Genomic DNA, 18,126 nt, shown 5'->3' with positions numbered 1-18,126 from the left:
GCCACACATGGAAAAGACTATGCGATGAGATAGGGAAATCCCATCCTAATGATCTATTTTAGCTGCTAAAAACTCATCTGGGTCTGCCTTCCTGCACTCTTCAAGTATGTGAGCCAATAAATTAGCTTTACGCATAAGCTGACTTGGGTTTGGTTTTTTGTCACTGATAACCAAAAGATTCCTAACCAAGACACTGGGCATGGCAGTCACACTCACATATGGTAATGAATGATTTGCATAACCATTAATGCCCCAAGCACTGTATAAAAAATGCCCCTAAAATGTTGTCTTAAAAATCTTAATTTTTGAGTTTAGCTTGGATGTTTTTTTAATAAGGAAAAGCTGTAAAAAAAAAAATGTTTGTTCAGCATGGCTTTGTACAAAACCTACTGCCTTTATTTCCACATTTGTCTTGGTTATTGTCATCCTATATCCCAGGCATGGAGCCTGATGATTTTGCAGACTCCAATACATATGTGGATATACCTTGTCCCCTTTCCAATTTTCTAGCAAATCCCCTAAGAATTTCTTTTTCAAATGGCTGGTATTTCTTGAGTGAAATTTGTTCTCTCAGCCTCACGGTAAGCAGGGATGCATTTAGAAAATTCTAATGTACAGAGAGTATTTTTGAAACTTGTAATCTACCAAGAGAAAATGCCTGACCACATTTCAGCTAAGCTAATCCCATGGGGCCAGAATCAGCTAAATGCAGAGAATTGCCACTTTACATTTCCAGCTTAAACTGTTCTGCTTGGTCCTCGGCTTTTCAGCACATTCCCCCAGTATAAAGAAGGACGCCTCCCAGTTTTGCCCTAGAGTGGGCTGCCTTTTGACTCTAATGCAAGCCTGGTTATTGGAAAGGGAAGTAGAGCTAGCCATAGTAGGAGAGAAATGAGCCACGGACATCAATCAAGACTGAACTGGACATTATGTCTGAAACATCCGACTTGGTGATCACTGCAGATCACACTCCCCAGATAATTGTCAGTTTCCTGTTTCCTTTTGTGCTTTGTTCTATGGAGCCACCAGACCACAAGGAAGCTGATACACTCTCTCCATCCCTGCCTACCACCCTCCTGCCAACCATGGGAAGATTCAGCTTTTAGTGAAGCTTCAGTTTCAGCAGCTTCATGGGAAATCCCCCGCTACCCTCATTGAAGAATCTAAAGGCAGAGAGTACTTTGTACTCCAGGTACTTAATAAATGCCTTCTCTTTCCTTTTTCTTTTTCTTTTTTTGATTGTACTGGTTCTCTGTTGCAGTGATTAGGCTTCTCTTGTTGAGGCGAAGAGCTTAGCTGCCCCTTGTGTGTGGGATCTTAGTTCCCCGACCAGGAATTAAACCTGTGTCTCCTGAATTGAAAGGCAGATTCTCAACCACTGGACCACAAGGGAAGTCCCAGTAAAGGTCTTTTGATTAGAGCTTTTTTCTACATTCCTATACCCTTCTTTATGCTTTATCTTGACTTTCTCACAGAAGATTCCACTTCTCTTAGGAACAACCATTGCTGCTGCTGCTAAGTCGTTTCAGTTGTGTCCGACTCTGTGCGACCCCATAGACGGCAGCCTACGAGGCTCTCCCGTCCCTGGAACAACCATTAGGAATCCTTAAAACTTGCAGCAAAACTCAGGAGAATTCTATAATGTTCTATTAATAACTAGATAGTCAAACTCTTTTGTTTTCTAGATAAAGAGAAAGTGAAAAGTAAAAGTGTTAGTCATTCAGTCATGTCCAACTTTTTGTGACCCCATTGTCTGAGCTGAGTTTATTCACAGAAATACTGACTTTAGGAGATCCTGCTGAAACAGGATCAGAAAATATTTTGTATTGATGCAAACCCACATCTCCTATGTCTCTTGTATTGATAGGAGGATTCTCTATCACTGAGCCACCAGGGAAGTGAAGTGGTGGAGATGATGCTCAAACTCAAGACTGCCCATCCCAAAGCCCATCAGTGATACCTGGGTGAAGTAAGAACCCAAAAGCCTGGATTCAAATTATACAATGAGAGATGTATTATAGCTTTAGAGATATTATTAGGCCAGTGGGTCTCAGAGTGTGCCTTTCAGGGCATCTTCTAGGTCCTTTCTCTTCCCGTTGAAAGCTGGGTTTTCCTTAGCTCTTTCAACCAAAATAATTCATCACAACAGATTAAATACAGACCAGATATGAGAATCCAGCTGTCTTTTATTAAGCCAGATATTGAATAGATTTGCCAAAGAAGGTAAAACAATTATGCTCATCACAGTAAACTTTCTTTGATTTGGAAAGAAGAGTTAATTTTTTTAAAATAAAATTTATATTACACATGTTAGTACGCAATGGATTCATTACAGTGATTTTAACAGATAAAAATTTTAATCTTCTTTTAATTTCTAATATGGTAAATATTGATAGGTATAAACTCTGTAATCAAAAACTCTTTGGAATCTTTAAGAGTATTAAAAGATATCAATAACACAGTATTTGAGAACTGCTGAGGTTGCCGGTCTCAGAAAGAAATTCTCAAAGAGTAATCTCCAAATATTTGACCTTATTCCTGAGTTGTTCTGGTGTGACTTTGCTTGGCCAACAACTAGACTTTGTCTTTGAAAAATGATAGGTTTGTTTTCCACGATAACAACAACCTGGAAAACTAGAGCCTGTGTTTTTTTTTAATTAATTTTTATTGCAGTGTAGTTACTTTACTTGTGTTAGTTTCTACTGTGTAGCAAAGTGAATCAGCTACACATATACTATATCTCCTCTTTTTTGGATTTCCTTCCCATTTAGGTCACCACGGAGCAATGAATTGAGTTCCCGTGCTATATAGTAGGTTCTTACTGTTCAGTCACTAAGTCGTGTCTGACTCTTTAAGACCCCAAGGACTGCAGTGGACCAGGCTTCCTTGTCCTTCACTATCTCCCAGAGTCTGCTCAAACTCATGTCCATTGTGTCGATGACACCATCCAACCGATTCATCCTCTGTCGCCCCCTTCTCTTTCTGCCCTCAGTCTTTCCCAGCGTCAGGATCTTTTCCAATTAGTCAGCTCTTTGCATCAGGTGGCCAAAGTATTGGAGTTTCAGCTTTAGTGTCAGTCCTTCCAATGAATATTCAGTGTTGATTTCCTTTAGAATTGACTGATTTGACCTCTTTGCATTCCAAGGGACTCTCAAGAGTCTTCATTCGGTATCATTAGTTATCTATTTTATACAGATGGACCTAGAGACTGTCATACAGAGTGAACTAAGTCAGAAAGAGACATATCATTTATTAAAGCATATATATGGAGTCTAGAAATACGGTATAGATGAACTTACTTACAAAGCAGAAGTGGAGCCTGAGTTCTTGATAGCTCTTTATTAGCCATTGGGTTCAGATCTCTTTCCTACCAACTTTACTTAAAAAAAAAAAAAAAAAAGAAGACAAAATGCTTGATTTGAGCTTTGGGAACAGAGTTACTGAGACACGGACTTGGTTGCGTTGGCTGAGAACATCATGTGCCTGTCGGAACACTGTGATCACAGCACGAAATGTGATGTGGAAGATACTCTTTCAGGGCAAAGGGGCCAAGGGAGCGTGAATGTCCGTGATGAACCAGATGACTATAAGACAGTGTGTTTTACAATTTTGTTTAACTTTTCACCTTCACTCTCTGTTCCCACTCAGTCCTTGCCTGAGGGGGACACAGAGAGTGAAAGCAAGTCTCCAGCAAGAAAAGGAAGCTGAAGCCCAGGAAATCCACAAATTAGATAATAAGTTTCTTGAATTATCAAGAATTGTGGGTATTTCTAGATCGAGGAAACTGGCAGATGCTTAAATTGTTTTCTTAAAGCTCTATTTAATGGTAGAGGCTCTTTTAAAGTTTCTCAGCAATTGAGAGTATTGTTTCCAGCTTAGACAGCTAGCAATTTAAAATTATTAAGAATAGCTTAGTCTTCAAAGCAAATTCCAGATTGTTTAATTAGTCATGTAAAGTGCTGGATGTTACTCATCATACAATAAACAGGACTATTTATTAGTTTTGAGAGCAATTAATCCCCTTTCAGGTTTTCATGAAAGGGCAAAAGTCCATTTGATTTTCAAGTTTGCGTCTGTAGCAAATTGCACTTAGGAGATTTTGGAATTCTAAATGAGTCTCAACTTTGAATTTAGGAAGCAGAGTTTCAGCAAGGTTTGCTACACAACAAGCTCTTATGGAGCCTGTAGCTATGAGCTGATCTCCAAGCCCTGGGGATCTTAACAATGGGTTGTTCCAATTGAAATTGAGGCTGAGAGAATGGACGCCCCTCTACCTAGGTCTCAGCATAAAAGTAGCCAGAGGGATTTGAGAATTGACCGAGGTTTGGAGGAAGCAGAGTGAGTTGGAATCTGCAAGGCAACACACATTGCAATGGAAATAGGATATATTTGAGGGACAATTTGTACTCAGTAAAAAGAATTCAGGGACGGCGGCTGATTATACTGCAGGGCAGCTGTCATCTCTAAATTGTCCTTAGAATTTAATACTCATTTAAAATTCAATTTGGCCACATTTTATTGAGTATTACTGTTTTCAAAACTCTGTCTTAGGTGTAATGTGGGAAACAAAATATGAATGCAATGGGCCTGCCCTTTAAGAAATCTACAATCCAGATGGACAATAAAATATATGTGAACATTTACCATCTAGGACAGAGTGTGATAAATGCTAAAATAAAAGCACTAAGGCACCAACTGTTTTGAAATTGCAGAAAAAGGAAAGTTTGATACCAGTTAGCAAATTTGGGAAAGTTTTCGTTGGATAGTAGTATTTGACATGGATCTTACAAAGGATGACGTTCTAATGAAGATAAATGGAAGGACATTTGTGACTAGGAGAATGATTTGAGTCAGTGGGTAGATATAGCGTTTAGGGCATATGATCTTGTCAGGCATTTTGGACAAATGGAGAGTGCCGTTAAGCCCAGCCTCGGTTAAGGACAATCACGCCACTCATGAAAGTGAAAGTCTCTCAGTCGTGTCCGACTCTTTGTGACCCCATGGACTGTACAGCCCATGGAATTCTCTAGGCCAGAATACTGGAGTGGGTAGCCTTTCCCTTCTCCAGAGGATCTTCCCAACCCAGGGACTGAACCCAGGTCTCCCGCATTGCAGACCCCACTCATAGTGATGTGCAGACCTAGGCAGGTGTGTGTTCTGCCAAGTGACCCTGTCCTTATTGTCTAAGCTGGGTGGACCAGAGAGAGGCCATGATTGTCCTGTGTCCTAGCCTGAAAAACTCTGCATAAACAGAAGACAGCTGGGTTGCTTAGGGTCTCGATTTTGGGAAATTACATTGTGGAATAAAGAATCTGGCAGTTAGGTTTGGGAAATGAAGATGAGAGGAAGAAGAAACCAGAAGAAACCATGAGTAGAAGAGGGCATTATGAGTAAGTCAGTGATATTATGAAGAAGTTGAAGTCACAAAGAAGCAGAAACTGTGCAGGAAAACTTGGCAGAGGGCGAGCAAGTCAGGTGGCACCAACAGCAGTTCCCAGAAGGCACTACAGCACCTGCAGGACTCGAGCAAGACTGATGCTGAAGCCTGGAGCTGCTTAGGTTCACCTTCTCGTTCCAGTGTCTGCAGGGCTTGATGGGGTCATAGTTCCTATTCTTTGATTTCCATAGGATGCTTCTCTTTCTTGTTGCGTCACATGTGCATACCCTAAAACTCAGTTGGACCATAAAGAAGGCTGAGCACTAAAGAACTGATGCTTTTGAATTGTGGTGCTTGGAGAAGACTCTTGAGAGTCAACTTGGACAGGAAGGAGATCAACCCCGTCAGTCCTAAAGGAAATCAATCTTGAATATTGGAAGGACTGATTCTGAAGCTGAAACTCCAATACTTTGGCCACCGGATGCGAAGAGCTGACTCATTGGAAAAGCCCCTGATGCTGGGAAAGATTGAAGGCAATAGAAGAGGGCAGCAGAAAATGAGATGGTTAGATAGTATCACTGGCTCAATGGACATGATTTTGAGTGAACTCCAGGAGATGAGGAAGCCTGGCGTGCTGCAGTCCATGGGGTGGCAAGGAGTCAGACACAAACAACAACAACAAAACTCAACCAGGTATGTTGGCCTGAGTAAGCCCCACAATGAGCCTGGCTGTGCCATATTATGTGACTTTAACAGAGGGAGAAGAGGGTGGAAAGTCAGGTTGGGCACGGTTTGTGGATGTCAACGGATTCTGTATAGATGATTTGATGCTTTTGTCTGCTTTTTGCCAGGCATTTTGGATTCAAACATGCATAAGACTGGGTCTCCAGTTTCAAGGCAAAGAGAATAGGGGCACGAAGATAGCTATCACTGAAGATTAACATATTAAATATTGGGCTACCATCCCACTCACAGGATTAAATATTGAATGTGCCAAAGATGTATTCATCAAGTCCTGGAAGGGAGGGGCTGTCTGAGCAAGCTTCCCAGAAGAGACAGCAAAGCTGATTTCAGAATATTCTCTTTTGAAATATTCTGATTCCATTAAAGAGTTGCATGCATGCGTGCTCAGTTGTGTCCCATTCTTTGTGACCCCATGGACTGTATCTCTGTTCATGGAGTTTTCCAAGCAAGGATACTGGAGTGGGTTGCCATTTTCTACTCCAGGGGATCTTCCCAACCCAGGGATTGAACCTTCATCTCCTGCACTCAGGCAGATTCTTTACCATTGAGCCTCTGGGGAAGCCCCTCTATGAAAGGGTTATGAGCAGGAAAATAAAATGAGTAGATAAATACTATAGAAAGGTGACTTTTGTCTAAGGATAATTGGATTACTGAGAGGCTGTTATGGAGAAGATTAATTTTAATACTTGGGAGGATAATTCAGTTGTAGAGGAGGGAGGTTGGGGCTCTTGAAAAAAAAAACAAAAGGAGAGGCAAATAGACCCCAGGATGACTTCAAAGGTAGAAGCAACTCAGTGTGATGCTTGATTCAGCATAGTGGATGCTTGAAGGGGTGGAAGTGGGGTTAATATGACATCACAGTGATGCTGAGAGGACACATCCCTCCATCGACTGAATCTGTCTTTCTTCTCCTTTTATGCAGGCAGTCTTGTCCCCAAATGGTGGTGAGGTCATCATCTCAGCAGCCCCAGTAAAAGAACATTGCTTTCGCTGAGACTTTTGGTGAAGCCCTGGAGGGACACGCTGCTTTGGCTGGCTTGGCCATGTCTCCTTTCTCAGCCAGTCACTGTGGCCCATGGACAAGCCATGCTGCTAAAGTCATGGTCAGTCCTGGATTCTAGGGTCGACCATCTCAACCACAGGCAAGGAGTGACAAAGAGATGGGTGACTGGAGAAAAACGGCTGTTACTGCAAGGGAGAAAGGATTTAGGACCGCATAATAACAGTACAAATGCAGCTACCAATGTTTTGCTCTCAGCAGGACAGCACTATCGAAGTAGGGTCTCATTTCCCTGCCCAGGGATGGAACCCATGTCTCTTGCATTGGCAGGCGGATTCTTTACCACTGAGCCACCAAAGAAGCCCTGTTTTTTTAAGGTGTAGTTTTATACTAAAAAGGACCTTAACGTATACTCCTGAAGGTTACTGATTGCTTGCTTCCTTGTTTGCTGTTTCCCCATGGAAATCAAGGGAATTTTGTTTCTTTTGTAAATGTTTCCTTATTTCATCATCTTTTCGGGTTTGTTTTCAGTTTGCCTCCAGTTTTGGTCAAATGGAATGTCACATGGCTGGATCCGGTGTGCTTGCTGTGCTGTGTATGTTTGCAGATCAGGAACACCAAGCATAACAGCTTGCCTACAGAGCCCTGTCCCCAGAGAAACCTCCCCGAGTCCATGCACATAGAGTCCTAGGGAGCTTGCAGCTGAGCGGGGAGGTGGCAGAGTGTGCACACATGTTGTAGTTAGCCATCTCCAGGAGACTTGCCACTGTTTTCCCAGCTGAAGACAGAGTCCATGAGGCCGTGGCTGAATGGGAAACCCTCAATTTGATCGCCGAACTGCAGACACTGACAGTTGGGTTCTCAGGACTCTTGAGCGGTGTGCCGTGTCCCCTCCGGCCCCTAGGGGAACCTTGGTTTCTGGCTGTGGTTGTGTTGGCCAGTGGCCAGGCTTCTTCCTAGAGTAACCACCTTCTACCTAAGATCAGGCTCTGGAGCTCTCGAGGTCAGAGTGGCTCTGACCTTTTTAAAAGGTTACTTTTATTTTTGGCTGTGCTGGGTCTTTGTTGCCATGCGGGCTTTTCTCCACTTGTGGCAAACAGGGGCTACTCTCTACTTGTGGTGCTTTGGTTCTCACTGTGGTGGCTTCTCTTGCTGCAGAGCATGGGCTCTAGGGCATGTGGGCTCAGTACTTGCTCCCTGGGCTCTAGCGCACAGGCTCAGTACTTGTGGCACACAGGCTTAGTTGCTCTGCTGCATGGGGGATCTTCAAGACCAGGGATCGAACCGGTGTCTTCTGCTTTGCCAGTTCAGTTCAGTGGCTCAGTCATGTCTGACTCTTTGCGACCCCACAGACTGCAGCACTCCAGGCCTCCCTGTCCATCACCAACTCCCAGAGTTTACTCAGACTCATGTCTATTGAGTTGGTGATGCCATCCAACCATGTCATCCTCTGTGCCTGCTTTGCCATGTGGGTTCTTTATCACTGAGCCACGAGGGAAGCCCGGCTCTGACTTCTAAAGCCAACGACTGTGGATCGAGCTCTGTGTTGTCCGGTGCAGAATCCTCATGTGGCTAACGAGCCCTTGAAATGTGCTTTGTCTGAATTGAAATTGCAGCAAATGTAAAGCACACACCAGATTTCAAAGACTTAGTAACCTATGGACGGAATGGTGTCCTCTACCCTCAGATTCATATACTGAAGTCCTAAAGTGACGGGGAAACAGTGGAAACACTGTCAGACTTTATCTTTTTGGGCTACAAAATCACTGCAGATGATGATTGCAGCCATGAAATTAAAAGACGCTTACTCCTTGGAAGGAAAGTTATGACCAACCTAGATAGCATATTCAAAAGCAGAGACATTACTTTGCCAACAAAGGTCCGTCTAGTCAAGGCTATGGTTTTTCCAGTGGTCATGTATGGTTGTGAAAGTTGGACTGTGAAGAAAGCTGAGCGCCGAAGAATTGATGCTTTTGAACTGTGGTGTTGGAGAAGACTCTTGAGAGTCCCTTGGACTGCAAGGAGATCCAACCAGTCCATTCTGAAGGAGATCAGCCCTGGGTGTTCTTTGGAAGGAATGATGCTAAAGCTGAAACTCCAGTACTTTGGCCACCTCATGTGAAGAGTTGACTCATTGGAAAAGACTCTGATGCTGGGAGAGATGGGGGCAGGAGGAGAAGGGGACGACAGAGGATGAGATGGCTGGATGGCATCACCGACTCAATGCACATGAGTTTCAGTGAACTCCGGGAGTTGGTGATGGACAGGGAGGCCTGGCATGCTGCGATTCATGGGGTCACAAAGAGTCGGACACGACTGAGCGGCTGAACTGAACTGAACTCTCAATGTGATTGCATTTGGGGTAAGGAAGTGATTAAGGTTAAATGAGGTCATAGGATGAAAGCCTGATGACCAGGAAGCTTGCTTTCCCTTTTGGCCTTATGAGAGGACACAGTGAGAAAGTGGCCATCTGCAAGCCAGGAAGTGGGCCTTGACCAGAAGCCCACCATGCCGCGCCCTTCACGTGGACTGCCAGCCTCCAGAACTGTGAGAAAGTAAATTTCTGTTGTTTAAGCCCCCTGCACTCTGTGCCTTTTGCTATGGCAGCATGAGCAGACTAACATACTATATGAAAAAAACAATTAAAATACCTAATTAATATTTTATATTAATTATTTATTGAGATAAAGCTTTGGATATATTGGGTCAAATAAAATATATTATTAAAGCTAATTTTATATATTTCATTCTCCTCTTTAAAAAAAGTAGCTCCTAGGAAAGTTCAAATTACATATGTGCCTTCCATAGTATGTCTATAGGACAGTGATCACCTAGACCCTGTGTTATCATCACGTTGTCTTAAATTTCTCCATCAGTTACTGCTCAGTCCCTGTTCATGAAGACTCTCTAAACTTTTCTCTACCTTATGCAACATTCTGTTTCTTTTTCCTTTAATATCCAGGACATTAAAACCAAACAAAATAAAATGAAACACATTAAAACCCAAGACACCATGAACACAACAAAACCTACTGTATTTCTCTGTTTTTTTCATTATTATTATTATTTTTGATTAAAGAGATTTTTTTTTCTCTCCTTTTGATCTCGCTTCTGCCTTACATTCTTAGCTCATTGAAGCCGATATTGAGGAATCAAGTTTAAAGTTTGTGGTGTAGCATGACAAATCCCCTGGGGAAAACCAGCCCAAAGAAAGTTGGGGAAGTTTCTCTACTCTTAGCCCTGAGTTCTTGGTTGTTATTACCATATAATGAGAAGGTTAATGAAGATGGGGGAACAGAGACTCCTGTTTTTTTTTTTTTTTTTTTTTAATTTAATAAGTCAGGGCCCCACTCAACTGCAGAGGGCCAAGCTCTCAGGCCTTGCTGGCTGGGAGAAGGGAAGGTTCTGCTGAGCTAGATTGATGCATTGTTGACAACATCAAATGGGCATCTGAATAGGTTCAGGAAATTGGAGACTCCTAGCTCCTGTGACCTAGAGCTGGGGAAATGTTTTGTCAACAACAGAGCAGAGTGCAAGATGTCCTGGATTAATCCATATGCTTTGGGTGAGTGTTTACTTGGGAAGGCAGCTTCTGGTGGCAGATTCATAATTGGAATTCATGGTCTCCACTAGTAGGAGCATCACGATTTATTTTAAACATACAATCTCCTTAGTACAGCCTTTGATTTTCTCAAATTTTATCTTTAGCAGCAAATACTGCCGGGCATTTACCTTGAACTAACAGACTCGCTCAGTTGATTTTTGAAATATGTCTGCCAAGTAGTCAAAGTTGAATAGCCAAAGTGAGCCTGTCAGTCATTCTTCCAAGTAAAAATAGTGTTCCGGGAAGATAGTCATATTTCAATTGTAATTCAAACGATCGCGTAAGTACTTTTCCCTGAAGGCAAGCAGCAGAAGTACTGTATGGGCACCTCCCATTTTATCCAAACAGAACATTTTAAAACTGTGTATGTAAGAGCTCAGATTAATAAGCTCATTCTTACTGCTTCATCAAGATCATTAACTAAAATTAGCTTTCCCTTTTTTCCCCCCTGCGAGTGGGGATGAGGAAGAACCTGAGAGCTGCTAGTTCGGTTTGCTCCTGTTCCTGGGTCTGGGCTAAGGGCCAGCAGCTTTACCCATCATTTTCTGCACCATCTGTACAAATGTCAACACAGTGAAATGGGAAAAATTTTATTATGAAAGTAGTTTTGAACTCCAGCACCCTCTGAAGGAGATTCAGAGACCCCTTGGGGGTCCATAGATGGCACTTTGAGAAGGGATTCCTCTAAAGTGTATTGTAAATGGAAGGTAAATTCTTCTGAAAATTAAATGTCATTTTTTGGTAAATCATTATTGGACATGCTGAATTACCTCCAGACCACCTGTTTGGAAATGAGGAATTAATGCTTCTACTGGAAGACTAGATTCAACCATTGTCATGGACTCTGTTAATTAATTTAAAATATTTATTTTCTGATGGCTGTGTTAGGTCTTAGCTGTGGCCTTCCCTCACCATGAATCAAACCCACGTCCCCTGCATTGGGAGGTGGATTCTTAACCACTGGAGCACTGGGAGGTCCCAGAATCTGTTAATTTGTATTTAGATTTTTGTGCTACGTGGTGATTGCCACAGCTTCGCAAGGATGCTCGGACAGAGTGGGTCGCCCTGCTTTCCAGTTTCGATGTGGACACTAGGTTACTCTTTAGGATCCCTGCAACTTCCATCCTTGATGGAAAGCTTTTCTTTCATTCATGGGAATCTAATAGGACCTTGCAGTCTTGAAATCTAAAGTAACTTGTATGGTTTAAAATGTCAGCAGGTGTTTTGGTGGTGCGTATATGGATCTTCTGGTGAGTCACAGTTCTAGACAAGTAAAGGGTTCTCTTGGCACAACTGCCTCGCTGAGACTGGAGACTGGACACGGTCGCGACTGGAGGAAAAGAGGCAAAAGCTGTATTCTCCTCTCATCCACACATAATGCCACGAAGAGCATCGTTTTCTCACTTTTTTTTTTTAATTAAAAATACAAATGGATGACAGGTTGCTTTGAAAAATCTCTCAATAGAAACCCTAATACCTTTTGAAAGTATTTGCCTGCATTGTATTTTAGGAGAGAGGAGTGAGCAAAAATGGAAATTCTTCCCATGTCTCTACGGCTCCTGGATTTGTGCATTGCCCTCCATATTGAAAGTAATGAAATGAAGGGCCTAGATTCAGTCCTGACCAACGCGTATGTACCTAACTATTCACAAGTTTTAGTGACTTGCCATTACATTGTCATAAAATATATTTCTCCTGGCATAACAGTGATTTTGATTTTGTTGTTCAGTTTTTTTTTTTTTTAAGGTCAGACCTCTGCCTTATTCAGCCACCAAGGATATAGATACATCCCAGTGTCTCTAAAATAACTTTTTAGTGTCCTTAAAATGGTTTTTAATCTACTATGTCCTTGGGGAGATTGCTTTTAAGTTTAGATTTTAAGCAAGAAAACAGGCATAATACATACTTTGGGCACACATGCACATTGTAAGTAGGGAGATTATTTAAGCCTAGAAACTGAAAACAAGTCTAAGATCTCATCTTCCAGAAATCATTTTCATCTTTCCTACTTATTTTGGTTACCCTAAGAAGAACATGTTTTGCCTTATATCAAACTATAGATCTTCTGAACTTTATACCACACTTAATTCTGTTTCTATTTCTATTCTTTATACAACACTTAATTCTTAATTCTGTTTTGTATCAGTTTTCCTAGGTGTGATTAGACAATATTATTTTCATTTACTCTATTAAAAACCCAAAGAAAATAGATGGTTATTAAGGAGGAAGTTGGAACATCAGCTTTCCCGGTCTCTTTTTGTTTGTTTCCTTTTGTATACGACCAAACCTATATTTGCATGAGCAAATGAAATCATACCTGCAAGTCCACAAATGCAAAATTTTCATGCTTCCCTAATCCTAGATCCTTGGGAAAACGCCACATTAACGCCAAAACCAGCATATAAACAACTTGGCCCTTGGTGTCCGATGTAGCCAATGGAGTTGAGCACCATCCAACTTCTTACTGGAGTTGCTCCACGTATATGGGTTTTTGAGCCATGCTTCTGGGGCCATCTTCAAACTGCCAGGAAGCTACCCCCTGAATCTTCCCACAGTCTAGTTACCAGACTGTTTAACTGGAAGTCCTTTGAGGGCAGCATTTACATCATCCTTGTTCACATGAATTTATGAGTCATGGCTCAAGGCAGTGTTTTAGGGAAACAATGAGGGTCCCTAAAAGGAACTTCTTATAAAGTTAAATTGCCTGTACAGACAATAAAATAGGGAAACTAATTATACCTGTTGTTTGAAAGAATTTCATGACTTTATGATTTAAGAATTTCAGGACTTTATGATTGTACAAAAAATATTGACCTCTGGTAACAGTGTTATTATCTGTAAACTGAGAGTTTGTTGCTTAAGATAAACCCTCAATCTCACACATTCATAGATGCTATGGAACACAAATGTATTTATTTTTTATCATCACCATTCTGTTGCTCTTGGTGTTGAGCAGTATAGTTTTTGTCCATACAAGGTGAAAATAATCATACAGTCTGGGCAAGTGAACTTAGAAGTTTAAATCAGTTATTTGATAGACTTTAATGGTTATATGATTAAATTGCCTACTCAGTTTGACCAATCATACAAGCTTAGCAATTTCAGAGAAAATAGTCATAGTATTTTTAAGTGGACTAGTAATAATTCAGGGTTCTCAACTTCTTTTGGGGATATGTTGATATTATACTTAATACTTCTCACATATTAAAGATTTTCATTTAATAAAGTCAGACTGATGAGCGGACCTTCTGAGTGGGGATGTGGGGAAGAGAATACCTCCCTCTCTTCTTGCTGGAAAATATGGTAAATTAGAGGGGAAATGAAGAGTCTATAATTGATTGAAAACTCATCTGGTATGACTTCAAAGGAGTCCACAGTTCCTAACTGGGAGTTCTTGAACTAGGAACTTTTAAGAAAGAGAGTTTGGACCCTTTCTAAACCACTCAATTTCTTCTTCATCCAGTGCTCCTTAAATACAAAATAGAGACCAAATTTGAAAAGCGTGTGCAGACAAAACCATTTAAGCCATGTAAGCAAAACTAAGTCTAGCTTATTTCACGAACGTAAGCAAGATTTAATTTAGATTACTTCTTGTAAATCATAAAAGAAACTTCAGTCGTCTTTCTGAAATGCTATGAGGTAATCGCTTTGAACCAAGCCCCTGCTGTCTGGTAACCCCCGCTGTCAGAACCCATCATTGTGAAGGTTAAACAACTCCCTCCTTTCCACTCTTTATGCCATGATGGGATCGTCCCTCTGAGCCTCATCTCAGTTTTGAATCCGAAAGCTCCCAGTTTACACACTGTCCTTATAGGCACAAAAAACTCTTACTGAATACTGTTTTACTGTTCTGGTTTAATTGTTTCAGTTTCTGGAGTTTTGAGAGAAGGAAATGTGGCAGGAAAACACAGCGAGGAGAAGTTATGGTTGAGCCAGGATGAGTAATTGGAGTCATTTTAGGTAAGAATGGAGATGCAGTTGAAGCTGAATTGTAGAGGATTTTGAACAAAACGCTGAAGAGTTTGGACAAAGAGCTAGACGGTGAAGAGTCACTGAAACTGTGAGCAAGAGAACTCTATGACCGAGCCGTTCTTAGGGATATTGACTATAGCAGAAGTGTGTTGGGGGTCTTGGCGGAGCAAGAACAGAGACTGAGAACAGAGCGGAAGGTCCTGAACACGATCAGATGGGAGGTAATGGGAGCTTGGATTGACTGTGGTTCCAGTACAAGAAGTGGGTGACAGCGGCTAGAGATGGGATCTAATTGGAGTGAAAAGCACTGGTAGTTACTCAGAGAAAGGCCAGTGGAAGCTCCAGTGAGAAGCTTGGGTTTTTAGTTTTGTTTCATTTCTTTTTGAGAACCTTGGATTTTTATTCTAATTAACTTATTTTTGAGGACCTTGTTTTTTTAAGACTTTTTATTAAAATATTTTCAAGACCTTTTTAGAAAACATTTATTTATTTGGCTGTCTCCAGGTCTCTGTTGTGGCATGTGGGATCTAGTTCACTCACCAGGGATAGAACCCAGGTCCCCTGCATTGGGAGCTTGGTATCTTACCTACTGGACTACTAGGGAAGTCCCAGGAACCTTGGGTTTTTAATCTGGGTCACCAATAGGATACTAATGGCATTTGCAGAGATGAGCAGGTGAGGACCAGGAGTAGATTGTGGGATGGTGGGTGGGTGGGCAAAGGAACCTATGGCTCCTGTCTTGGAAATGTTGGGTTTGTGATGATGGTGGAACACTTGGTGAAGGGTTAGGATATGCAATGAGAGTGGCCTGGGGAGTGTGGATTTGGGTTTTCTAAGAGGAGAGTTGAAGTGGAAACTGAAGTGAGGGGTGTAGGAGACTGGCATGTGACTGAGGACGTGCCTTGTGGCCACAGTTTAGTCCAAGAGACAGGTCAGGATTGATGCCCAAAGCACTGTACAACAATGTATATGGGTCATGAAGACGGTAACACAAGAGTGAGAAGAGCTGCCAGGGAAAGCCAGGCGCATCTGTAGCTGGGCCTTAGAGCTGAGAAGAAGTTTGCCAGACTTCCCAGGCAAGGAAGAGCATTTCAGGCAGAAGAAAAGTACAGATAGGAAGTGGTGGTGATTTGATTTGTTGGGGAACGGAGTGGTGAGAGGCGAGACAAAGGAAACGGATACTGTCGAACATCCTCTTTTTATTACACAGAGGAAGAGATCCCAGAGTGGAGGGTGGAGAGGGAAGAAAAACCAGCCAAGCTTGTGAGATCCTGAAAGACAGTCAACAGTGACCCAGCTGGCTGGAGACGGAGGTGGGCTCTGGGACCCTGGACTTCTTGCCTTTGCTTTCTGCCTTCTCTTATAAAAGGAGGTTAGCAACCGGTCATTTCTGAAGCCCTTTCCCACTAAGGTTCCGTGTGTGTCTCCAACTTTGGGAAGCTTTCTTTTCTTTTCGGGTCACATTGAGTAATTTAGTGTTCGAGTAATTAGAGTCTAATTGGAAACCTGTGACCCGGAAGAGGTAACACACTTCCTTACAGGGTCTGTCTTGCTCTGGGGGCATAGTTCACAGTACTGGGAGCACTTCCTCATTAACTGTCCCCAGGGGCCTCCATCCAGCAGCTAGTTACTGGGGTGGGAGGGAAGTACTAATGTTTATAAAGATCACATTGGAAAATTTTCTGAAACAATTGAACTGCAAAACATGTGTTTAATATTTATAGCGCTTGGAATGGAAAAGATACTTTTGATCATCCTCTTTCTTCCTGGAGTGTAGCCAGCTCCTAGATCTCTTGGGAGAGCTTCTTCTCAACCAGAAAATAATGAGACCTTGCTATCTTGAGGGGACCTTGTACCATTCCTTGTGATTTAGGTGAAGGCTTGATTGCAGCGCATGTTTTCTGATCCTGGTAATCTTAAATAAATAATCCAAGCCCACGGCATTAATAAAAGCAGTAATTCTGTCAAGGATCCTTGCTAACTTCCTAAACTTCTGAGGGTCCAGAGCTGGTGATTTATGAACGCTGCCAGAATCTGAGCTGTGGTGTTTTTTAGGGGATTCGTTGGGAGGTATGCTTTTAAGGGTAATTACCATGTGTCAGAAGGATGCCTTAGCCCCGTTGACACTGTGTGCTCAATTTTATTTAGAGGTCAAATGGCAAGAGAATTATATGTGAAAGGGTATCCTTTCAACATTTACAAGTAGAAAGTAAATGTAATGTGCTAAGCTCAATTCTGAGTGGATGTGATAGTCACATTAACTCTGTGTACCTTGCTGTTTGCAGGTCATTCGAGTTCTACAGATATTAATTGTGCTTCTAACACACCCCAGGGGAAGGCTGACATGCACACATCTCTGGGTCTGGCATGGTCCAGTTGTTGTTCACTGTTCAGTCTCTAAGTTGTGTCCAACTCTTTTCGACCCCATGGACTGCAGCATACCAGGCTTCCCTGTCCTTCACTATCTCCCAGAGTTTGCTCAGATTCATGTCAGTTGAGTCAGTAATGGTATGTAACTATCTTATCCTCTGCTGCTTCCTTCTCGTTTTGCCTTCAATCTTTCCCAGCATCAGGGTCTTTTCCAGTGAGTCAGTTCTTCACATCACGTGGCCAAGGTATTGGAGCATCAATTTCAGCATCAGTCCTTCCACTGAATATTCAGGGTTGATTTCCTTTAGGATGGACTGGTTTGATCTCCTGACAGTCCAAGGGACTCTCAAGAGTTTTCTCCAGCACGACAGTTTGAGAGCATCAATTCTTTGGCTCTCAGCCTTCCTTACGGTCCAACTCTCACATCTGTACATGACACTGGAAAAACCATAGCTTTGACTAGATGGACCTTTGTCAGCAAAATGATGGTCCAGTGCTGAAGTGTTAGTCCATGGCTCCTTGAAATATGAAGGAAGAGCACCTAACAAAGCCTGGGAGGTGATGGAGGGACGTGAGGGAGGGCAAGAATGTCTTCCCTAAGAAGGTCTTGCCTGAGCTAGATCTTAAATAATCAGCTGGGTTTACCCAGGTAAAACATGAAAAGAGAGACAGCTTGAGAAAAAGTAGGGGGTTGCAGTCCTGCTAAGTGGGGGTAACAAAGGCCTTTTGGTTGGAGCAGGAAGGACAGGGGCAATTATAGTTGGTGGTATCAGTGCAGCAGTTTGAGCTGAGAAGGTGAGGGGAACAGGCAGCTTGCTATTCTGATGGCAGTTTTCTTTCCCTGCTAGTAAATTTGCCTAAAATCTGCTGCTCCCCTGAAACGGATCTGGAATCTTGAAAACTATGTGTATTTTAGTCCCTTGTCACCCCAAGGTAGACTTCTACTGAACATGGTCAGGTGGTCTCCCTGCTTTCTCCCCAGATCCTGGCTCCTTCTCCAGTTCTAGAATTGGAACTTGGATCAGCACCCCTTGCCTAGGTCAGTGGGTTATTCCCAGC

Source organism: Bubalus kerabau, chromosome 3, assembly GCF_029407905.1.
Source record: "Bubalus kerabau isolate K-KA32 ecotype Philippines breed swamp buffalo chromosome 3, PCC_UOA_SB_1v2, whole genome shotgun sequence".
Classification (NCBI taxonomy): Eukaryota; Metazoa; Chordata; class Mammalia; order Artiodactyla; family Bovidae; genus Bubalus; species Bubalus kerabau.
The sequence above is the reverse complement of the archived record's forward strand: the minus strand, read 5'-3'. Positions refer to the sequence as shown.